At 43.9% G+C, this 19,760-nt stretch overlaps 1 protein-coding gene across 2 annotated transcripts in view; it reads right to left on the bottom strand.

Annotated features, from left to right (window-relative positions):
• Positions 1–19,760, bottom strand: part of CNTNAP2 (contactin associated protein 2) — a 2,759,350-nt gene that overhangs the window by 1,895,024 nt on the left and 844,566 nt on the right. The window lies entirely within an intron of this gene.

Here is a 19,760-nt window from a genome sequence, read left to right as displayed (position 1 = left end):
GTCCTCTGGTCCCGCAGGATGTGTTGCATTCTTGTTGCAGGTTCTTTGAAGCAGGAGACAGTTTGCATCTTCCTTCTTCTCTGCTCGGGGGTCAGCTTAGCAGTCCTTCTTCTTCCTTGTCAGCTTGCCAGGAAGCTGGTGAGCTGAGTTCAGGGAGGCACCTAAATCCTGGATTTAGGGGCGTTTCAGGGGTCAGAGGGCAGTAGCCAATGGTTACTGTCCTTGAGGGTGGCTACACCCTTCCTGTATCCACTCACTTTGGGGAGGGGGACACAAATCTAATCTTAATGGTCCCTGTCCTCTAAACCAAGATGGAGGATTCCGCAGGGAGGAGGTCACCTCAGCTCTGGACACCTTAGAGGTGGCCCTAGACGGGATGGGCACTCCTACCTGTTTTCCCTAATATTCCCGCTGGACTTTCCACCAAAAGTGGGGCTTTGTCAGGGGGGTGGGCAACTCTACTAGCTGGAGTGCCTCGGGGCATTGTAACCCTAGGCCTGAGCCTTTGAAGCTCACCCTCAGGTGTTGCAGTTCCTGCAGGGGGTAGGTGTGAAGCACCTCCACCTGGGACAGGCTTTGTTTCTGGCTACAGAGAGCACATTGGCTCTCACCCCATGGTGTCAGAAACTTGTCTGACAGTGACAGGCTGGCACAGACCACTCAGTCCTGCACTAGCAGTTTGGCTAACATACAGAGGGCATCTCTAAGATGCCCTCTGGGTGCATTTCTCAATAAATGCCACACTGGCATCAGTGTGGGTTTATTATGCTGAGAAGTTTGATACCAAACTTACCAGTACTCACTCAAGCCATTATTGAGCTGTGGAGTTTGTAATGATAAACTCCCAGACCATATACTCAATATGGCTACACTGCACTTACAATGTCTAAGAATTGACTTACACACTGTAGGGGCATATTGCTCATGCAGCTATGCCCTCACCTGTAGTTTAGTGCACCCTGCCTTAGGGCTGTATAGCCTGCTAGACGGGTGACTTACCTGTGACACAGGCAGTGGTTTGTGGGCATGGCACCCTGAGAGGGGTGCCATGTCGAGGTTGTCTTTTTATCCCCACCAGCACACACAAGCTGCAAAGGCAGTGTGTGTGTGTGTGCTTGGTGAGGGGTACCCCAGCGTGGCATAATGCATGCTGCAACCCTTGGGGACCTTCCCTGGCCACAGGGCTTTAGTACCATGGATGTGCCAATTGTGAGAACAAAGGTGAAGATTTTGGGAAAGAACACTGGTGCTGGGGCCTGAGTAGCAGGGTCCCGGCACACTTTAAATCAAAGTTGGCATCAATATCTGGCAAAACGTGGGGGGGGGGTAACCATGCCAACAGTGGCACTTTCCTACATTGACTTTGAGAAGTTTTTCTGAACCATTAAATTGCCTCATGAGCCTTAAAGAATCACAGTGAGGAAAGGGGGCAAACAGGCAGTACAATGGTGCTGGAATATTTTACGGACTGCATGCAATACCATCAGTGTTACATCACTGAATTCATAGCAATTCTGAAAAACCCAACCATTACACAATTACAAACGAATCACACCCATTCAGCAGGAGATTTATAAGTGTGTACAAAGTAGCTGGTGTTTCAAGAATATTTCTCATTGTGTATCACAAATTAAAGAGTCTTGATTTGTTTTAATCCTATTAAATTCTTTGGGCCTGATACAGAGTTTGGCGGGCATGTTACTCCATTATAAATGTGACAGATCTCCCCTTCACCATATTACAATTCCCATAGGATAATGGGATCATAATACGGCAGACGGGCTATCTGTCACGTCACATCTGCCACACTCTAAATCACGCCCTATGTTTCCAACACATTTCAGAATGATAACTGCTTATTCATCTTTAAAAATGTATACAATTCAAATGTTGTTGTATGATTGAAGAATACGACATCCTACAGCCTTCCCTTTCACACCAGCAAGATTGTCACATAGGTCAATTTAGAAAATCCTTGCAGTTCGCCAAAAAAAAAGGAAAGTATACACCAGTCTCTATGTTAAGAGAATAAGCAGCAATTTGTCAGAAACTAGACAGACATTGTACCTCTGTCTTTGAACACAGGGCAAATGTGACAAGTCACCTTTAATGTTCATTCATGTTGGGAACTCCAGGGGGTGTATTAAAAAAAGCGCCCTGGGGGCACAAAGGGAAATTGCACCCATTGTGCATACCCCAGGGCACACTGGTATTACAGAAGAAGACGGAGCAGGCTCTGAAGAAGTTGCTCCATATTTCATTTGAAGGTTCTTCCCCCAGGACGATATGACCGCATTATACCTAAGAGGGTGCACTACTGTTTGTGTTTGGCACACCTGTTTTAAGGTGCTCCATGGCGCAAAAAATGAAAGTGTGCCCTATACGTAATAGGGCCTCAGCATAGTTATCTAGGGGTGCTGCAGCACCCCTCCCTTCACCCATACATCAAGTGAACATGGGTCAGTTCCTTCCAAACTGCGATTCAGTATCCAATATAACAATGATTTCCAACCACAATTCTGCTCACAAACCATTGATCAGTTAGCAAAAGCTCAAAGGAAGAGGTAACTGATCCTCAAATGGGATGGAGCCTCGTTTGAGAATCGCGTCAGTAGCTTTGAGGGAGTAAGGCCTGCCCATCTTGGAGGTTTTTTAAATAAACTTTTTTCTCCTTTTTATTTAAGAGCACCAGCTTCTTTATGCAAAATGGTTGCTTTAAAAACATAAAATGTTCTAATACAGAGACTGGAACACAGGTATGGCAATCATGTGTTCCTTGCAGGCCATAACTGTGTTTGTAGCCAACCATAAGGGGCCACAATCTGCGTCTTGTTTAATTTTCATTACCAGGCGGTTCTTCTGTGACACCTTGTGAATATGGTTGCATTCACCAAAAAGTCAGTGCAAAATGTCCAGGCAATGTCTTGGTAAATCTCAAAGCTCCTCCTCCCATGCGGGACAGCCCCTGGTCTCCCATTACTCTTCAAGGCTTCCAGCACCACATAGGCTGCTCCTTAAGGCCCTAGAAACCTTGTTCTGTGTGGGACTCTATTGGGAAGTTTAAATCTCAAAGAAAATGTAAGCTGGTGGTTAATTACACTGGTTATGATAATAAAAATGCAAAAGCTATTTCTGGGACTTGATCTTATGTTTTGTCACACACAGAAAGAGGGAGTAAAGCATAGAAAGAGGCAGTAATGAGAAGAAATAAACACAGTTCTCCCATATACACCTCTCTCTGATGGAACAAACCCCATTCTGACAGGAATTATTATAAGGCTGTGCACCCTGTGCTGTGAGATGAGCTCTCTGAGTACTGCAGGTTATGTGCAGTGATGCAAAAACAACAGTTGATGGACGGAATGTAGACCAAATCAAACATTCACCCCCAGTCATAGATCTGGGTTTAATCCATCAGTTTTTTTGCTCACCATGCCGTTCCAGTTTGGACCCAGCCATATGCAAATCAGTCTTGACCCTGTTCCCAATAGGAACAGTCCAGCCCGAACTGCCAGGCCATGTCCTCCCTGGACCAGAAACAAGCATCCTGGGACTGGGGTGGCATGGTAAGCAAAAGAACGATGGATTAAACCCAGATCTATGACTGGGGGTGAGTGTTTGACAATGTTCAGCATTCCGTCCATCACTTGTTGTTTTTGCTTTGTCGCCCTAAGTGGGAAGGGTATGCCCAGACGTGGGTCCCGTGCTTCCCATGCCACTGGATTCAAGCTAGCCTGGCTGATGAGGGGTGAAACCCCGAAACCGGTCCCAGGATGCTTGTTTCCGGTCCAGTGAGGACCTGGCTTGGCAGTTCGGGCTGGACTGTTCCCATGAGGAACAGGGTCAAGACTGATTTGCATATGGCTGGGTCCAAACTGGGGTGGCATGGTAAGCAAAAGAACGATGGATTAAACCCAGATCTATGACTGGGGGTGAGTGTTTGACAATGTTCAGCATTCCGTCCATCACTTGTTGTTTTTGCTATGTGCAGTGATGACCATTTTCAAAAGATGCATTTTATGGCATTGCAGGTTCTGTACTACAAAGGACTCTATTGAAAAGGAGTCAATACATTATTACAGGGGTGTAGGTCCAATATTATATTCCAGAAGCGCATACATTAACCTTAGCTTCCACACATGCTTCTAAGTGAATTTGGATTGCTTCTCTGCAGAGCTCAATAGGATGTGTCATTTTGCCATAAAACACTTTTACCTACGAAAGGGAGGAAGAAGGGCTCTGTTTGTCGTGGCCCAGCCATAAGCCAGTGAATGCTCTGGGTCTGATTATGAGTGGGTAAATTAATTCCGACCCATGGATAAACCCCTGTTTATGCATGAGTTGGAATTACGAGCGTGAAGGTATTTAACACATCTGATAATTATTGTATGGTTAAATAACTCAAACTTTGCGAAATTCAACAGAGGAAAATCATATGGTATTTACTACATCATGCGGATTTTGGTGCGCTAAACATCAAAATCGGCATGTTATTCCCCCACATACTCATAATAGGTGTTATTTATTACATCATTATTTAGCAGGAGTGATAAACAACACCTAAAGTCATAACCAGGCCCTCAATTAATTAGGGGAAGGTGTAACCCATGATGTTGGGTGGGTAAATCAGGAGAGGATTGACCAGTTTACAAACATTGCTTGCTATTGTAATTAACTGCTGAAACAAATCTGATTTTTATGAATTTCTGTAGAACCCTTGTAGCTCAGAGACAGGGAGGGTTCTTGAAGTAATAAGACAAATCGAGTTGCAGGTTTTCTTCATGTTTTGCTGCAGTTACTTGGTAAAATTATTGGTTGAATTGTCTGAAAGCTTGCGAACTGGAGCATCATTTTTCCAACTTACTGTTATTTTTATTATTTTAAAATTGGTTTGTGTCCTTGGAAAGAGAGAGTTTCTTCTTGCTTAGGAATCACTAAAATCTGAATATTCAAACTAAGTCCCACTCTTTAGGATAGCCACTGGGTACATATATTGACAAAGAAGTCTCATAAGGAATTTAGTACATCTTTCCAGACGCATTTAATTTAGATTTTTTATTTTATACTGACACGTTCACCTAAAAGAGGTTCATCATTATCCACTTTGCTGACTCTATGGCCAAGATTTAAGAGGAACTAGTGCCTCCTTCTGCCACATTAGCCTCATTTTGATTTACGCTAATGTGTCCCAACGATGCCACAATCGCTGTGCCAGATTTGCAAAGTGGAGCAATGCATACACATTTTTACAAGCTTGTACAGTAGGCAGCCTGAGCCAGAACAGGCTTAAAACCAGTTCTGTCAACCATCATACCTGCAAGAGAATGAACAACTCTCATAGGACAATAGCCTACCCCTGAGGCCATGAACAGAAAATGGTTGCTAAGTACTGACCACCTACATAGGATGAGCCACCTTCAAGTGGACAGGAATAGTTGGCAGAATACAGGCAGCTTTATCACTATCTCTTTTGAACTGGAGATGTAAGACAAAGTGATAGTTGATTCCTTAGCTAGCCAGGCACCAGTCGCAATAGGAGAGAGAGACACTTTTGACTCTGTCAAATGAGAGAAATGCTCCTTCAAATTGGTGAGTGCTAAGCAGTTGAAAATGAGCCTTTCTAATGGCACATGAACTCTGCATCATCTAAAAGGGTCTCAAGTGTAATTTTACTGTAAGGTAAAGAGAAAGTGCTGTAAGAAAATTGCTAGGATTAGCTGATGGAAATGTTTCTATCACTGGCTAGAACGCAGAATAAATGTGGCACCTCAACCACCACGCCCTCAGATCATTCCTGGGCCTAGCAAGCCTTCACCTGAAGAGGAGATCATGCTGAAAGTAGACTCCTGACTTCAGCTAGAAAAAGTGGACTTCCTCAAGGACTCAATGAGTCCTGTTGGCATCCACGGACTGGAGCTTCTGTCCAAGGTCCAATTGGTTGGCCTCCTGTTTGCCTGGGACACAAAAAGCGGAAGGAACCCTGACTACAAAAGAGGTCAGCTAACCACAGAAGAAGGTAATGGCCCCCGCAGACGATCAGGCTGGAGAGAAATCTGCTGCATAGAAGTCTGTTCTGAGGAGTCAGCTGCTGCAGGACCAGCAGGGGTTGATCAGGAAGATTTTCAGCACTTGGAAAAAGTAGGGACGTAATCATTTTTTCTACATACAGAGAACTGAGACAAGAGGCAGAGGCTTGCCCAGGGAGATATTGCACCCAAATCAGGCAACAAAATCAGATTCAACCTACTCAGAGTTTTACGAAACACTGAAACCTGGCTCAAAGGGACCTTGCCGTGAAGGTATTTGGCCTTGTGGAGCCCTGCCTAACTATGCCCAAAGGGAAAAGCTTGGACCAGGTTGAGACAGCAAATCAATCTGACCCATGAAATGAATTAGGCCTCTACCAAATTCAGGTTTGTCCCACTCTGAGATTTTAGTGCCAAACCCAACTACTTCACCAGGAGTTCGTAGATCACATATCTGGCTTCCACGGACTCCCACAAGCAAAAACATTGTGCCTTGACATTGGAAGATTTTGACTACGTTTTCAAAGACTAAGGGACTGAATTAAAGTTTGCCAAGCAGTCATATCATCCTTGAACGTGCTAGAGGCAACTACCTCTGCCATTTCAGGCAGCTGCTGTCTGGCTTGTATAGAAATCACCATTTCTGTGCCTTCAGAGGAACAGCCGCCATGGCAGCTCCTCTATAGGTGCTGTAGTATGGTGCAAGGCTGCCATCTTTCAGGTGACAGTGCACCAAGGTTTTGTGTATTTCAAAACAGGTGACAGTATATAGTTGAAAAAGTAATGCCATACCCTGGCAGTTTTTTTTCAATGGAGTTGAGACATTTGTTTTTCTGTCAATTACCACTGGATTTTTCCTGGTGGGGACAGACAGAAAAAATATTCAGACTCCCCTCTCTGTCTCTGATTAGAGTAGGTTGTCTGGTGTCTTTTCTCTAACAGACCCTACTCCATCGACCCACTGGAGTAGACTTAGTGACAAGGAAGCCAATGGCAGCAGCACTGTAGGAAAGATGGCAGTCCCCCTGACGTAAAATAGAGGAAATGCTGTAATGGCTTGATCAACCGATTACTCCACCATGCTTGGCCAAACTGTGAATTGGCCCTTAAATAAAACACACATGGTGCAGCTGACCTGTGATCTTTTGCAGAAATCATGCATAGGTACCTGTCAACTGTGAACCGTAACGTTTGAGCAACGCTTCACTTTTTCCTAGCACTTTGAAAATTGATGACTCCAGTTTGCCTTAACCTATTGTATTAATGTGTGTGTTTTTTTGCTTAGTATATTTTCATTTGTTTGCTATATTGGTGTGGAAATTATATTTTGTTGAGTTCTTTACTTTAAAATTGTTAGCACTTCTCAAACATTACATGCACTGCTCTAGTGATTGCATGCTGCTTGTGAAATAGCTACCAGGGGTTGACATGGGTTGTCTTACAATTGCTCTTTGACCTAAACAAAATGGGTCTATTGAATTGGTAATCTCACCTGTGAGAAATTGGTTTACTGGTTGAGGGAGGGTGAAACCCTACTCAAGCAGCAACCACAATCCTTTTAAGGAAGAGGTAAAAGCAAACCCCAAATTAACCTGTGCTCAATTCTCTGGTAGCTTGGAACAGAACAGTCAGGTTTAACTTAGAGGCAATGTATAAAGTATTTATGCAACACTTCAAACAGTAATAAAGTGAAGGCACAAAACAAAATCCAACAATTTAGAAACATAGAGCAAAATGTAATAAATTAATCCACATCACAATTACAAAAATCCAATCAGTAGAACCTGAGATAAGGGATGTAAAAGATTTAAGTGAATATTGTGCCAAAATGCCCAAAGTGCTCCTTTTGGGCTGTCTTCGTGTGTACCTGTCGTGCGATACAAGTTCAGATTGTGAGTCTGTTATGTCTATGTGGCTCTGAACAGGAGGCCAGCATACTAGACCTTGGAGTCAATGTGGGAGTCCAGCGTTCAGGTGCTGGTCCAATCCCTCTGACTCAGAAAAGAGGACAGGTGGGCAGCTGTGCTACAATCCAGTCAGGCAGCAGTCCAGAAAGGCAGTAATCCAGCAGGGCAGCAGTCCAGCAGTCCTTTCAGCAGCCTAGCAATCCTTCTTCTGGCAGAGTCTACAGGTCAAGAAGTGTACTAAAGAGTTAGTGTCTGAGGTCCAGTATTTATAGCTGTGCCTCTTTTGGAGTGGGGGACTCTTTTAGAGGTGTCCCTTTGAAGTGCACAGATTTCCTGTCTCCCCTGCCCTGGCTCCAAACTAACTACAGGAGGCATGCAGCCCTTTGTGTGGAGGCAGGACACAGTCTATTCAAGTGTAAGTAGGGCTATGCCCAGCTCTGCCCTCTCATGCTGCCAGTGATGGCCCATCCAGTCACACCTTAGCTTCCTGTAGTGTGTGGCTGTCAAGGAAGGATACACAAAGTCTAACTGTCCATTAAACCCAGTAGTGTGACCCAAAGACAGGCTTCAGGCACTAAATGGCTAAGACAGGAAAATTCCAACTTTCTAAAATTAGCATTTTCAAAATTGTAACCAGGAATCCAACTTCCCCATAAGAGAGGAGTTTTCCTTACAATTCCAAAGACAACAAATAAGAACTGGTTACATGTTCCCATTTGGAAGATACAGCTTATTAAATATAATAAGTTACTATGGAAGAAGTAGGGCTTTCATTAGTGAAAAAACACATTTAAACGTTTTTCACTACTAGGACATTTAAAACTTAAAAGTACATGTCAAACTTTTTAAATACACTGCACCCTGCCTTCTGGGCTGTCTAGAGCCTACCACAGGGGTTACTTATGTGTATCAAAAAGGAAAGGTTGGGCCTGGCAAAAGGTTTACTTTGCCAGGTTGAAATAGCAGTTTAAAAGTGTACACACAGGCTGCAGTGGCATGACTGAGGCATGCTTGAAGGGGCTACTTAAGTGGGTGGCACAATCAGCACTAGTAAAACAAATATGCCAATTGGGTATAAAAGAAAGTTACCATGTTTAGAGGAGACAGCACAAATTGCACATAATCCTAAAAGCCAACAAAAAACGGGTTCAGAAAACTGCAGGGTGAAGGCAAAAAATTGAGGGGTGACCATACAGAAAGGGTCCAAAGATGTAAGCAGTTTGTAGAATGGTGATGGTGTGACCATGTATTATAAGGAAACAATTACACTCTGCCATACCTTAAAAGGATATTTCACGTCACCTCAGAGTTCCATGACCTGAAAAGGAACTGGGAGTTCTGCCTCATTCCATTATATGGTCAGCAGGATCCGGCAGAAAAAGCATCCAACCGGCAGGTCCACAGCTTTAGATTGCATTTTAGCTTCCTCCCTCTCAAAGATTCCAGCACCTCAGAAAACACAGCTAACTTCCATAGTGTGTGACCTAATTCTCAACAAGAAATCTCCAAAGTTCCAGAGCACCAGTGGGGCCAATCTGCTTCAGCTACCCAGTCTTCAGTTCCACTGCAGCATCTACAGTTTGAGCATTGACCTGCTTGGGGATGATTTTTCTTTTCAAAAGGTGACAAAGTCTCATTCTGCATTAAGACTTAGAAAAAATGTCAACCTCTCTCTTTAAAAAAGTGACAACGTCCCTTCATGAAGTGGGACTGAAAAACCCTTTCTGAACTTTTTAACTTGCAGACTTTCACCGCAACCAATTCACTTGGTAAATCCGACCTGGGCTCCGCCAAGGTTGGCCTAAAATTGTACTTTGGTCCTGGTCTGCCTCAACCATATCAAAATTCATATCCCTGGTTTCTCATAATGGGTTTTTGTCATTTGGGATCATTTTGCTAATTACATTATTCTCTCTCTTTTTATGAACCGGGGTGGATTTTTATTGTGTTATGCCTTTGAATTTTCAACTGTTTTTTATACTTCTACATGCTTTACACATTTTCTCTAATTTTCTGTCTGCCCAGAACCAATGCCACCAGGATATGAGCTCAGGTTTAAAATTCTGAAACTTTTGACTAGACCTAACAGTAACTAAAATCACTTGCTGTGAAGTACTATACACCCCAATTAAAGATTCACTTCCTTACATAAGCGCTTTCACTTGTGCGTATTTCAAGCACAAAACCATAACCACATTTCTAACATCTTTTCGCCATCTTTAAATGTGCATAAGCAGATCAAGTATATGTATATCTTGGTAAAGACAAAACACGGATTTGTTTCCACAACTGCACCAGAATCTACATTTATACTAACACAGCCAGCCGTAGAGAGCGAGAGAGCGATTTCTGTAAAGAATCAACAAAGCAATTAAGAGGTGAAAGGTGGACAGCCTAGTTTGTCGAACTGCATCGCATTTCACATTCAGCATTTTTCCCATCATTTGATTAGTTAGAGCAGGAAACATTTCTGTTTGCTGAAACCAGCAGGATATAAGGGATTAGGTGCCAGATGCAGCAAATCCCTAATTATGCAGACTTTGACCTGACTGACAAAATAGCATAATTCTAGTGACCCCTACTATTACACGTTGACGGAAAACTACCGACAAAGTAAGGTGAGCATCAAGCATCATGTGACCAAAATCAACGGCAGAAAGGTCACAGTTACACTCTGATCAAGGAAGGGTTCATTTGTCACAGTCATTTTTATTACAACAAATGACCGACTGCACCATTTAATAATGCAAAAAACCAAGCATGCAGAAAAAAGAAATCCCAAGACCACCAATATCTAGCAAGAGCAATATACAAGTGAAACACATTCAAAGAAAATAAAAGCATTTCGAGCCCTGTGTATGAATGCAAGCCGTGTTTTTCCCATTAAGTGTAACATGCTTCAGTTATTTGCTTAATTTATATTTTTATAGTGCCATTTTAGCAAGCGAAATTACAGTGCTTTATAGTTTACATAGACTGTGTGGGAACGTGCGTGCAGAAAGTGCATCATGAGAAGACGGGCTAGTATGTCTTTTGTGGCTATTGGCAGTGCTGTAACAAAACTTAAAGAGGCCCCCCTGCAACGTACCTGCGGGGTGCCCCACTCCACCTGTATCCAACCAGGGACCTGCCGCCCGTACACTGCACAGGGTACTCTGCTGTGGTGGCCAACTGGAACTTGGGTGCCGCTCGCACCGCGGGGGCTGCGGGGGCCTTTGTTACGCACTTGGCTATTGGCATAGTGACGCAGTGTACGTATTGTGTTGTCGAACCTGTCCTACTTTTGGGGCCCTGGGAACGGGCTTTGGACCTGGTTAATTGTAGTATGTGCTGCTGCAGTGAGATTATGTCTAAGGGTGTCTTCTATCACTCTGTTGCGGGTGCTGTGATGCACTTTGTATTTTCTTAATTTGCCGCTCCGTGCTTGATGTTTGTTTTGTGCCCCTTAAATTCTGTGTCTACGTTTGTGTGTGTAATTGCAGGCCCTTAAGACAATCAACGCATCGTCTTTCAGAGGCAGGATAAGATGCAAATTTGCGCCTCTCTTCAGTCACACTCGCGAGCTTCTTTGTGCTGCTGTGTCACCGTTTTTGTGAGGGGTGAAAATTTGGTTTAATTTCATTGAGAAATGTGGCGACGTACTTCACCAGAAACCCATTGAAAGTGAGTGTCTTCTAGGGTGGCATGTTTTATTCTGTGGGTTTTATTATTGTTGTACGTATTTATTTGAGAAGCACATCTACATCCCTGCTTGCTCATTACTCTTATTTTTTTCTTTTGTTAGTATCGTGTTTGAACAGTAATCGGCTACTTCTGAAATAGTGAAGATGTCGCTTGCCCAGCTGGGACTATTTTGCTGTGTGTACGTCTATACTTCAGCATTGGCAGGTCACCTGCATTCTTTCTCACATGCTTTAAGTAATCTGGACAATGCTTTAAATTGAAAGGTACGACATAGATTCCTTCCTTATTTTTGCACACTGTTTGACTGGTGACCTCGTCGGAAAATTGTTCATAGTTTGCAGGTCTGCACAACCACAAGAGGCCAACCACGGTAAAAAGAAAAACATATCCACTGTTTTCCTTCTTGTATCCTACGGTCATATGTTCGTGTGTACCTTGTGTCCTTTATCACAGTGAAAACGTGCTATTTAAGCCTATTATAATAATAGTTAAACTCTGGTGGATGCCACTCTGATCTGTGTGCTAAAAAAACCTAACTCCACTACTAACACATGCACACTTTATCCGAGTTGTGAGTATATTTACACTCATACGCAGGAGTGTGTGAATGTTCTTACTTGTATCAAAGCAGGAACTCATAACTGTACAATTCAGCTTCAAATATGAATTAATTTGTGCTTAATTTAATTTTTTTGTCTTTTTTTTAAAGTAATTGAAGCAATGGTCCAAGCATCACGGTGCTGTTCACTTATACCAAAAATACACCTCATTCAGGTGTTCAAATCTGGTCTTTGAATTTTGAGGCATTTTCGACCTCTTGAAAGATATGAAATACTCTTACAAAACACCCTTTAGATCTCTAATACTTATCAGTATAGCTGTAAGTTAACACTTTCTAAATTCTGCCACTACAAATTTATCTTTTTGACTTTTAGCTGTTTTGGAGGCTAATTCAGGAATCACTGGTAAAAAGTAAAACCTTAATGGTTGTGATAATACTCATTTATCTTGATGGGGCAAGTACCTTCTCATTGATTAAAAAATCTTGAAAATGTACAGTGAACGTTCACGGGGTCCATCCTCTTTAAGAATTGGAAATGGTGCTCAATGAGCATGAGCAATTCTTAGATCATCTGGGAATAGTTTCATCTTCGGCCAAGTGCCATTTGTGCAAAGGTTCTGAAACCCATTTCATGGTGGTGTTCGCCTTCTTGTCAGTAGTAGCTCTTCCAACATTCTCTATTTCATCTGGATTAGCCAATATGTGTATATTAGCTTGGCTGGATGATCTAAATCTTCACACTTTCTTTCAAGGGTTTTGTTTTTGCATTTGTGTTTTGCAGTTTCTGCTGGAAACTGGCTCTCAAGTTTACACAGTAGCTCTTCTGATGGTGGACCAACTTTGGGGAGGTACTCAATGTTCTCGGATAGCTTTGCTTCATTTTTATTGAGGTTAATCAAATTAGTCATTTGCTAAACTTGATAGGTTTTTTATGCCAATTGGAATATGTTGTTTAAAAGTGTATTAGAGAAGATCTGTGATTTTGAGGAGCTCTTATGTCTGAAATTATAATTGGAAGGAATTTTTGCATGGTTTTATATGACAAGATATTTGAGTTTTGTTACCCCTTGCAAGAGATTGGAGTATTAGGTGAGGGGTGTGAGAACTCATGTAAAAAAATAACAGTCCTTGTTAGGGTGAGTCACAAAAGTCACTAAATAAACCTGTTCTTAACCCTCTGCTAGCTTGACACAAATCAATCAGGCTTAACTTAGAGGCAAAGTGTAAAGGATTTATTCAATATGAAAATAGTAATAAAGTAAACCCAACACAAGAAAAATCCCAAACTAATAAATACAATGACACAAAAATAACAACAATCCCATCAGTAGAACCAGAGTTATGCATTGTTTAGATTTAAGGTTCAAAATAGCAACAAGAAGCTTTAAGCACCACACTTGGTCATCTGGTTGATCTTGGCCTGGACAACGGTAAGATGTAGGGATGACTGCAATGGAGCAGGCATCAGATACAAGGATCAAGTTCTTCCTGCTGAAAAGTTTTACCTTCAGACTTAGTCTCTGGATTTAAAGTCAAAAGTGCTCAGTGGAGCAAAGCAGCAGGTTGTGGCTGAAGAAACACAGGACAAGGTCTCAGTGAAGATAATGGCTTTTGACTGGAAAGCTCCAAGTGGGAGAAGTTGGGATTTTGACCTCAAAGAAGGTCCCTCACAGGTCAAATACTGTAGCCAAAGAGGGCTCCAGGAACCCAGAAACCTTTTCTGTAAGGTCCAGTTGAATAAAATTTGGTGATGCAGAAAACGTAGTGGGAACAACGTGAACCTTTGGCCCAGTCATGATGCACCTTCGTCAAATCGACAAGTTAGTCCCCGTTTCCTCTAGGTTCTCAGAGCAAAAAGTAGTTTTTAGACCTGGCATCCTTGGCGTGATTTCCCCATACTTCTTTGCCTTCTGACCTCCTGTTTTGCTGATTTCATTTTTGCTGGCCTTACGATTCTGTGCCCTTTACTACTGCTAAACAGTGCTAAAGTGCTTGTGCTGTTTCCCTAAAACATGGTAACATTGGCCTGTCCATATTTGGCATATTTAATTTACTTATATTCCCCTAGCATAGAGCACTACATGTGGCAAGGGCCTGTAAATTAAATGCTACTAGTGGGCCTCCCACTTAAATAGCCCTCTAAACATGTCTCAGGCCTGCTACAGCAGAGCCTGTGTATACAGTTTTACACTGCATGTCAACATGGCAAAGTCAAACTTCTGCCAGGCCCAAATCTTCCTTTTTAATACATATAAGTCACCCTAAGGTAGGTCCTAGACAGCTATAATGGCAGGGTGAAGTGCAATTAAAAAGTTGGACATGTATTTTTAAGTTTCATAGGTGCTAGTAGGGAAAACTCCTAAATTAGTTTTTCACTACTGCAAGTCCTATCTCTCTCATAGGATAACACTGGGATTACCTTATTACACCTTTTAAGGGTAATTTCCAAATGGGAAGAGATAAGCCCCCCAACTTTATTCTCCCTGGAACACAATATAAAATCCTAATCCATGGTGAAGTCGGATTTCAATTGCAATTCAGAAAATGCCACATTTAGAAAGTTGGCATTTTCTTACGTCAGCCACTTGGTGCCTACTGCCTATCCATGATCACATGTCTAGGGTGGGGTGACAGCTGGGCTTTGTGTGTTCCTCCTAGACAGCTGCACACAATGGGACCATAGGTATGACCTGATGGATCTTGATGGGCCATTCTGGGTAGGATGAGAAGGAGGAGCTGGGCACAGTCTTTCAGTAGGCTGTGTTCTGTCCACACACAAAGGGATGCAAAACCCACTGTAGTGAGTCTGGAGCCAGGACAAAAAGGAAATGGACCCTGTGCACTTCAAAAACATGTTTTTGGCTCTCCCCCACTTCAAAGGCCCAACTAGGTATTAGTGCTTAACCTCTGACAGAATCACTTCAGTACACTTCTATACCTGTGGATACTCTGCCAGGAAAGAGGACTGCTATGCTGCTGAATGCCTGCCACACAGCTGGACTGCTGGTTTGCTGGACTTCTGCTTTGGTGTGCTGACCTGGGTCTGCTGCCCTATTCCCTGGGAGTGAGAAGGCCCGGATGTGCCCCTTTCCAACCCAGAACCCAGAGTGACTCCAAGGGCTAGCTGACTGGCCTCCTGATCAGGTGTCTCAGGCACATAAAGGACTTCCAACCATCCTGCTCCTGCACCTTGACTCTGCCATCTGTGAGTCTGCCCTTCCAAGTGGTGCCATCTCAGTCCTGGACCCATTGAAGTGGCCCTAAGGTGTTTATTTCAGCAGAACTGACACTTCCTCTGGTGTGGGAGCAGAATCAATGCAGCGCCACTGTTGCAAGAAACAGAATCGATGCATCACCTCTACTGCTTAGGTAAGAACTGATGCAACCAGACTTCCATTGTGACTGCTCTGCACAACTTGGAACTGGCCAATCACCTTTAGAACAAACACTGCAGTGCTTTTCTCGGTACATGGTTCTCGCATCCATGTCAACAGCAACTTTGACAACAATATTGAAACTCTGAATCGCAGCCTGTGTGCTCATCAGAACCGACGCATCTCAACTGCACCACTCATCCTCAAAACCAGTCTTTGCACCGCAAGCCCAGGTGCCTTGATCCTTGACGTAAGCACATAAATAACTCGCAACGCAGTCTCATCGTATCTCGGAACTGCTGCATCACCATTACTGCATGGAGCTAAACCGGTGCATCATCTCTACTGAGTGGGTAGGAACCAACACAATGCTTCACAGCCTGGATATAAGGTTCTTTGGTTCAGGGGGCCCAACTGGGTCCCTGTAGCTGGCATGCACTCCATCGTAGTCTGCATGAATTTATGACTTTGTCTCGGTTTGGCTCGACCAGAAATCCACGGTTGGTGCTCTTGCTTCTAAGCCGTTTTACAGTTTATTCTTTAAAAATGATTAACTTAAGTTTTACATATTGGATCAGCAACAGGGTTGGCACTGGTCAGATGAGAATGCAGTGAAAAGGCCTCTTCGAGCTTGTTGTGTCCCTGTAGTCCAAAGAGGACGTCAGCCTTATGACCCTTAGAGTCCACTTTTTTTGTCCTGGGTACAGGAGAGAGACAGATTCCAGTCTTCTAGGCTCTACTCAGGTCGCAGACAGTAGGTCCCTTACTCTTCTGCTCTTCCTCAGGTCTAGAAGTGATCCGAGTAGGGTACTGGGGAAGTCCCATTTATGATGAGTGCCAGCTTGTGGGTTCCTGGGTGGGGCAATGTCTGGTTGTGCAGCATTTTCAGTGCTTTTTTTCCTGCACACCGTGCCACAGTGCCCATCTCTGCCTAAAACTAAAATGGCAGAGCCTTTCTCCCCTGTGCAGAGCTCTTTGTGCCTATCCAGAGATGTGGCTATGAAAATGGGCAATTTGTCCTTGTGGTCACTCGTAATTAGTTCTGAGGGCAGCTGCTCTCCCATGGGGGTTAGTGCCTGGCTGGCTAACAAGGCAATAGAGGAGGCAGGTCCAGGTGTGAGCTACATCTGCCTGTGACAGGGTAGACACCATTTGAAGTTAATGGTGTTCCTGGGTACAACCCAGATGACCATATTGTCAGGTGGTAGTCAGACCTTCTCCAGTTGTCTCAGTTCTAGAAGCCACTTCACACCTAATTAAACAGGCATTGAGCTCCTGGGTGATGGATGGCAGAGAACACTGGCAGAAAGGCACATTTGGCTCAAGTAGGAAAATGACAACTTCCTAAACTTATAATTAAAATTAATAATATAAAGTACACCTTGACTATTAAGATGGATTTCAAATTACTAATAAAATGAATCCTAAGTCACATTTCTAGCTGCTCCAAAACTAAAAGTAGACAATAAAAGTACACCGTTTTCATATGAGAGTGCCATCCTTGCTACAGTGAAAAACAACTTTGGAAGCTTTTCACTGCCAGGATATGTAAAACATTAGATACACATGTCCTATCTTTTAAAATCCATGCACCCTGCCGTAAGGGTTTTTAGTCCCTCCTTTAGGGTTGTCTTATAAGTATTAAAAAGGAAGTTTTAGTCCAGGAAAATGGTTAATTTTGAAATGGCAGACCCAGGATGCAGGGAAAAACACAAAGACATGTTTTACAGTGATATTGGCACTGTAGGCATATATCCAACTTATAGCATTCAATTTGCAGGGTCTAGGTACATTTAGTTTGATACACTAGGCACTTAAATGCCCACTGAATGTATCTATTAGGCATAGGCAGATTTAACTGTACTTAGAAAGAAGAGCACAACCACTTTACCTCTGGTTGGAAGGGCTGAAGTGCAAAGAGTCATATGGCGAGCAAAAACAGTTCCAGCAAAAGGAGGCAAAAATCCAGGGGTATACCAAGGAAAGATGATCAACTCCAATATATCTACCTTCTTTCTTTCTTCCAAAGCAGTTTTTGGGCTCACAATTGGACTCCTCATGATTAAATATTGGTCCCTGGTTCAATTCATATGTGGTTTCGTCCACAGGTGTAAGCTTTTCTTTTTCTAAGTGTCCTCCAACCAGACATCTCGACCAGTTTTAGCTCACAAAATGATATCTTTGGCCTTCTGAAGAGAATCCGACGTGTCTTCTTTTATTGCCTTACTCCCCCCTAGCTTTACAACACAGAGGTGATTTCTGACCTTTTTGATTACAGTGGTGGGAAACAGGTTTGTAAAGTGAACAACGTGTCTTGTATTTGTTATTGGCCCTCATTATGACATTAGCGGTCAGGTGACTGCTACACCGGCAATGGCGGTAGTACCGGCGGCAATGACTGCCAGATTATGAGCATGGCGTTGATCCCTTCCACAGACAGCCAATGTACCACCCCAACCGCCAGTGCAGTAGAGCCACTGACCACTACGGTAGCCACCTACAGGCTGGAGGTAGACGAAGATCTGCCCACCATATTATGACATTGCAGACCACCAGGATTTCTGGGGTGGGATTACTGCCACCAAAAACCTGGTGGAAACATATCATATAAAAGGAGAAACTCACCTCCAGGGGCACAGAGGAGTACGCGGCCACCCTGGAACCCGAAATGGAAGTCTTCCCGATGCCGTACAACACAATGGCCACCCAGGAGCACCAACGCCGATGAAGACGACAATAGTGAGTACAGCCGCCTAGCACACAAGTGAGGAAGGGGAGAGTGACACACACACACATGCACAACACACACCAAACCAACATGCCACACACCCAGAACAATCTGCAGGGTAAATCAACAGCAACATAACCCAGGAGCAAAGAAAGCCAGGACACATATGTGTTGTCCAACCACTGTAATTAGGTGGGAATAGCGACCTCAATTGTTAAAATAGATATATACATATGTACAGAAGGGGCCATTGGCCAGTCCAAAGTTTTTAAAGGCTCAGGGCACTGCCCAGGGCCCAACTTCACTCCTGACAGCCTAGGCACTCTACTAGGCAGGGGCATCATGGGGATGTCAGGCAGGTACCTCAGGAGGGAGAGGGGGTGGGCAGGATGGTTGTTGAGAGGCCGTCCCCAGATGGGCCTCCGCGGTCTTCCAGGCCCATTGTCTCAGGTCCTCCCACCGTTTCCTGCAGTGGGTGCTCTGCCAGCTATGGACCGCCAGGGTCTGCACGTCCTTGGCGATGGCATGCCACAACCCCCTTCTTCTGATGGGCGCTGACCTGCAGAGGAAACACAGACAGAATGACACCACGAACCATACAATCCAGCCTGTCATACAAATGGCTTACATACTGCATTTGCCTCTCATCAAGCACACACACATAACCCGTACCTCTGCATTCACATTGCCTGCAGCCATACCTCCCCATATGACACACATTGCTGGCACACACACATACATCTACATGCAGTGATGTTGCATGCAACATACCCATGATGTACTCATCTGTTGGTCTGGAGGCCCATACAACTGCCCATACGGTGGTAGGACCCCATCCACCAGCTTCTCCAACTCCTCCGACGTGAAGTGTGGGGCCCTTCCCCTGTAGCAGGAGCCATGGCAGGTTCCAGACAAAGGTCACAGCAGCACTTGCCGTGGAGATGTAGTTGAGTGGAAAGTCAGGAATTAAGTGGCAGAAGAGAAGTGGTAGAAAGAAAATGGTGGCCACATCCGCGGTGGCTAACACATCACCTCCGCCGTTGATTATCATTGGTTCCTGTGCTCATCCCCATGTTAGCCAATGAGAAGTTGCACGGCGGTGCAGACTGCCTTCCGCCATGATGCATAACGCCAGTGGAGTAAGGTCACTTCCACCTGTCCTTGCATACAGGACAGGCAGTTGCAATTACCTACTGCTAGTACTCATGTTTTGAATTTATATGTGCATCATTGGTGTTGACTGTACACATCTAGACAATACGAGTGTCCTACATACATACATGCTCTGTGTATTGTAGTGTTGTGTGTCCAAAGGTCCTGTTGTCACACCCATTTCTCTTTTGGTTCACTTAGATACCAACCACTGTGGAGGAATAGGAGTAGGAGGCAAGCACCCATGTACAGACCCCTTGTGTACTTGGCTACACTGGAGGACCAGCACATCATACTCACCTATTGTCTGGACAGGGCTACAATCAC

The sequence above is a fragment of the Pleurodeles waltl genome, chromosome 10 (assembly GCF_031143425.1).
Source record: "Pleurodeles waltl isolate 20211129_DDA chromosome 10, aPleWal1.hap1.20221129, whole genome shotgun sequence".
Taxonomy (NCBI): Eukaryota; Metazoa; Chordata; class Amphibia; order Caudata; family Salamandridae; genus Pleurodeles; species Pleurodeles waltl.
This window is presented reverse-complemented; position numbering and strand designations above follow the sequence as displayed.